Source organism: Rousettus aegyptiacus, unplaced genomic scaffold, assembly GCF_014176215.1.
Source record: "Rousettus aegyptiacus isolate mRouAeg1 unplaced genomic scaffold, mRouAeg1.p scaffold_m13_p_9, whole genome shotgun sequence".
NCBI lineage: Eukaryota > Metazoa > Chordata > Mammalia > Chiroptera > Pteropodidae > Rousettus > Rousettus aegyptiacus.
The window spans coordinates 72,077,028-72,083,027 of record NW_023416312.1 but is presented as its reverse complement, the minus strand read 5'-3'; positions in this window follow the sequence as shown (position 1 = coordinate 72,083,027).

Here is a 6,000-nt window from a genome sequence, read left to right as displayed (position 1 = left end):
GCTGTGTTAGGTCTTGGAGGACATGGGGGGAGAGGCCCTCTGGGTTGGGAGATGGAGGCTGCATCTCAGCCTATTTTGCAACTGCAGCTGGTAAAAATCAACTGTTGTTTTTGTGTCATCCCCTTTTCTCTGCCATCTCTCTTTCTCTGCTTTCTGTCGTGATGACTGGGCCCTGCTGACAGCCACATGCTGCTCATAGCTCTCCCATGCAGGGTTGTTCAGAGACCTTGCTGTACCTTTTTCCTTCCCTTCCTCCTATCGTGAGCTACGACTTTGATATGCAGCTTCCTTGTTTCTCCCAGACCACTGCCCGACACCCTGACTAATGGTAGCTCTTATGCAAAGATCCCATGCTCAGACTTGCTGTTGTACAGTTTGGTTGGTTTTTTTTGTAGTTGTTCAGCTTATTGTGGTTTCAAGGGGAGAGTTCTGGGGACGTCTCTCACTCTGCCATGTTTCTGACTTCACTACATAGGTTTATTTTAGTCATCTTCACTTTCAACCTTCAGTTTTAAGTGACAATTCAGACAGATTACATTGTGCCTGGGCTAAGTTAACCTACTTTTTCTTGAAGCTAGATAGGCAATGATGCATTTGTTATCCACTTTTTTGCTCGATAGAAAACAGAAAAGCCTTCTGGCTAATAGCCACATCACACATGTGTGGTGTGGTAGAGTGGAAAAAGCATGGATTTTAGAGTCAATCTGTCTGGATCGAAATCCCATCTCTGCCACTTACAAGGTATGTGACCTTGGGCAAGCTACTCACTCTCTCAGAGCTGTAGTAATCTCATATGTAAAATGAATTTGATAATGCCAATTTTTAACAGACGTCGTAATCTATGAAGAGTTTCTAGCACACTTCCCACTATAAAATTTTTTCAATATGTGGGAGATATTTTATTAAGGAAGATCTAATGTCATCATGATAGTATTTTAATTTATATGTGTGTGTTCAAAAGCTGCATTAGGAAAGAAGCCCAAGGCTTATTTTATTCCTGTTTCTGCCTCATTGCTTAGCATCTAGGATATTTGTATTGCAGAATTTGGGATATAGTCAGTATTCAAGAATTATTAGTTAAATTACAGACTGAGTGATTGAATGAGCAACAGAAATATGAAATTGATGGCAGCAAACTGATCAATTCTAAGAGCTTGTTACTTGCTAAATTACTAAGTTGGTAACTTTCGAGGCAAGTGTTTGTTAGCAGTATCCATTAATTCATTAATCGCAACTGTTTTTTTCTCCAAAATTTAGAAACATTTGTGAGTTTCTAAAAACTTGTCAATCACTCCTTTACTCTATTAGGTCCCTTTTCTCAGTAGGGTAAGTAGGATTATCTTATTATTTGTTCATTCATTCAACAGTTTTGAGTAGGGGAGCAACAATTTTGAAGAAAAGTATGGGTTGCAGGAGCTCTGTAAGCCACCACCTCTGCTCGGGGCCTTTATTCTATATTTGTTGCTTCTAGACTAGTTTGCTGTATTACCTACAACACCAAGGCATTGCTTTCTATTTTTTGGTAAGCTCACTCTCACCAAAAACAAAAGATAACATACATTTTCTCTAGCCTGCTTGCCCAAATTCATGTTCTTGAGGAACCAAATCCACTTTTCCTGCTGATAGGAGTAAGGAAAAAGGGTTATTTGAGGGTACGTGGGGAAGGTCCCCACTTTGGACTTCACATTGGCTTATTTCTACTAGTTCTTATCTATCTGTTTCCCCTTAGCATGAAAACAGGCAGGTCTCCCTTACTGATCTCACCTCTGTTCTGACCATTGCTGACACTGGCATACTCTGGAGCAAGGACCTTACACTACTTCCCGTGGCCATTTGATGAGTCAGCAACGAGATTTAGATTAGAACTCAGAATTCCTGAAGCCTGATCTTGTATTCGCTTTAGTACTATGATTGATGGCAGCTGGGGATAACAAGATTCATTGGAAGACTTTTGACTCTTAGATTCTAGACACTAGAGATGAAAAAATCATTAGATTAACTAGATTTATTGATACAAAGTGGTAGTTACTTTTCTCTGCTGAATTTATAAATTCTTTATTTGGTTTTAATACCTACTAAAACCCTATGCTTTTAAAGGTTTGACTTCTAGGCTATCCAGCCACTCCAAATTGTTTTTTAGATAGTTGGGCGAATTACTGTTCAAAGAGATATTTTTTCCAGTTTCTTTCCATGTTTCAAGTACTTATAGTCTTCAGAAATATAAAGACCCCAAAGCTCCACAAACACACACCATACCCACATCTCTTATGTTTTGGAGCCCCTGCTCCATCTGTCCTGAGAAGAGAATTTTGTCTGTACAAGCACAGAACAAGTTTATTTAGTCAGAATTTATAAAGCTTTAAAGGGACAAATGATACTTCTTAATTAGAGGTTAAGAAGGTACCTTGATTCCCAGGTCTGTAAAAAACCTTTCAAGATTTCTTGGGGGTAAAATTCAATGTGTCCTGATGGCTGAGTGTCACTCTGATCAAAACAAAGGAATGAAAAACGTACTTTTCAGATGAAGACAAGATACTATGATATTTTTGTGCATGATGTCTAGAAATTTCTTAGGCAGAAACAATATTGATAGGTATAAAAAAAGAGTCATCCTATCTCTTCTGGTGATTCACTCAAGAGGAAAGAGTAGAGATGGGTAGTGGGGGATCAGCATGAGAATTACAAAGAATGTGCAATTTAGAGAAATTTGGATTTGAGGAGAGCAGGAAACATAGCTATGTAATCACTTTACATTATTCATGTGGGAGGAGTTCAGTATAACATATGTAAAACATCCTAGCACAACCTCTGTCACACAATAGGAGCTCAATAAATGGTTTCTGTTATTGCAATCTGGACTGCATTATGGTTCTTCTCCACCCCACACACTGTAATGGAGTAGCTCTGAATGAATGGCAAAGAGGCTGGAGAGGAGTCTGGTGCAGAGCTCATGCTCAAACGTGTCATGGGTCCTGAAGTCTAACTAATTACCTGGTTTTGAGTCAAAGCAGTTCCACATTTTAGTTGCATGAGTTTGGGCCAGTTTATTTAATTTCCTGAGCTTCAACTTACTGAGCTGTAAAACAGTGATACCAATACCCACCTAATAGAGTTGTTTGAGAATTTAAAAAGTCAATACATGTTCTTAGAACAGTGTGGGGCGCTAAGCATTCAATAAGTATTAGCTATTATTTTATTGTCATATAGTCTAAATAATCATGCATCATTTGTATCTCAAATATTATTTTTATATATCAAGCTCTTAAAACACTGCCTAGTATGAAGTGGCAATTGATAAATGTTATTTGCTTTTTTCCTCACACATTTATCCCTTTTTTATGAAAAAAAAATAAGTTCTATTTTTACATTTTTAAAATTGAAATGTTATCTGTTTTTATTCATTTAGTGCTTATTGTATATCAGGTACTGTATTAAATAAAACAACTCTTTGAAGCAGTTATTATTCTAAGTTTAGATGAAGAAATCAAGAATATGTGTGTCCATCATCTTTATTGGGTTTCAATATCACAACTTGTTCCTTCACTCCTAGTTGATATGTGGCAGCTGGTATGTGGCAGAATTAGGACTTGAACCTGGATTTATTGGAGTCCAAACCCTGTGTTCATTATACTACACTGCTTAGTACGTTAATTCAATGGAGAAATATATAAGATTAGCCAAGCTTAGATCAAAGTTTGAAGTATAATGGAATGCCGAGAATTGCCTACCATGCTCTGCCACTTGATAATAACCAAAGAAGTGAAAATTATGGAACCTCTGGATTGAATCTTTGGCACAGTGCTTCTAATTAAGGTTCCTAGTTACAGGCGTGGATAAACAGTAGGTTTGTAAGCCTTTTGGAATTGTTGTTACTTATTTTGAAGCATTCTGGGTTTGGATCAATTTAGCTCCTCTATGTTTTATGCAGAATACTGAAAAGAGCTATATATATATTTTTTTCATAAATTTATGAATCTGAACACGTACACTGCACACATGACTATAAAACCACCACTGAGTTAATTTACTGCAATGAAATTGGTTTATTCCTGAATGTGCCTCAATGGCTTGATCCCAGCTGGATAAAACCATAAAAGAAAATCTTTCAGGTTTTTGTTTGCAAAGAGGATGGAACTGTCAGGATTAAAGTAAATTGTGCTGGTGTTAGTTCCTAAAGGGATCTCAACCTTGGAAAATACTGAATCTCTGGCCTTTAAAATTGTGTGGATGTTGAAGGGAACTAGATTTATAAATCTTTCAAAGTGGCAGTGTCAGGAAGTTGCCTGTGTAATTGCCTGTGTAATTTAATCATCATAATGTCATAAACTATGCTAAATAAAAATCCAACCAATGCAAAAGTAGCATATAATCTCAGTTTCAAATCAATATCCCTCACCTGCCCCTTCCAAGCAGAATGTTACTTGTGAACCTCTCCTTTGTAGAAGTTCTGGGAGTGGCAACTGGTTCTGACTATGTGCCAGGGATAGTGCCCTTTACTTTACATACATTATATTCATTTGTTACTCAGAACCCTATAAAGTGGCTATTATCTTCATTATCTTTATTTTATAGATGAGAAAAATTGAGATTCAGAGAGGTCGAGTGATTTGATCAGATCACATAGGTAAGAAGTAACATAACTGGGTTTTGAACCTAAACCCACCTGACTTTCAAGTACATGCTTACTACACAGCAGAATGTTGAGGGCTCCCTGGGATGCTGGGCGTCCCAGAGCTACTTACAAGGCTTGAGAATGGTCACTTACATTGTTGTGTTCTTGAAATGCCCATTATTGATTACAGACCATTATTTAGAATTCACTACACATGATCATTTTAAATTGATTTATATAAATGTGACAAAAATAGCTTGTGTGATGGGTGCATTTTAGTATCCTGGACTACAAAGGATCACAGGTGCTCAAACTCTCTTGAATATATATTTAGCTTATAGGTTATCATTAACAAACAAAATAACTCTAATGATATCAGAAATGGAGGACTCTAGAACTTTCAGATCACCATGGCTACTGTTTGGTTTGTGAGTTAGCATGTCCTTCCTAACTCAAGCCTTGGAGAGCCTCAGTTCCCAGTGAGCTGAACTTTCTATCACTAAGCTAGAACACTTAATTGAAGTATGAGGCGTATATAAGATATTCTGGTAGTTTTGGATTTGAATAATTTGTTCAAATGGTCACCATTGTAAGTAATTTTACTAGTCCTGCATAATCCATAACTGGAAAGAGAAAGGGTATTTCAAAGCTAACCAGGAATTGCTATTGTCACCTTTTAAAGCTATCTTATGGATCCTTCCAGAAAAATCTAAGGTACATCTTGAATCACTTGTTTGAGAATACAGTGTGGCCACATTTATGAGGCACAGCGTCAGGATTGGGAATCTGGGCTAGGGTCCATGGGTGGGTTGGAGGTATTTTCCTTGTTGAAATGAAAAAGGAAATGGAAAGAACTGTAAGAAGGTATACAGATAGTCATGAAAGCCATTGTCTTATTGTTCACTTTGATTAAAAACTCCATTGCAGGTTTTGGGGTTTTTTTTCCTTTTTATCTCTACTTGCTCACCTAGATTTCAAAGTAGAATAGGGTTTTTGAGTACACACCAACAATCCTCTAAAATTTTAATTTCCATTTATTTTTTAAGTTTACAGAATTTTTTTTTTGCCTATGACTCTTACTTTTATTTATTTATTTATTTTTGACACTTCTTGTTTCAACTGCATTTTTCCCCTTGTACTATTGAAACAACATATCACACATTTTGACAGTTCTTTTTAGATCTGTGAAGAATTCACTGACATAAAATCAAATTTCATCTTTTGAAGAGAAAGCTGCCTTGTTTGTTATACAGATGTTTACTATGAAGAAATGGCTAAGCTCTGCTTTGTGTCAACATTGTGTGTTTCCAAATGATTTGTCTCTCCCTTTGAATAATGAGATATCCCCTACCTGATGAACCTTGTGCCAGAGTTATGCTGAAGCAGAA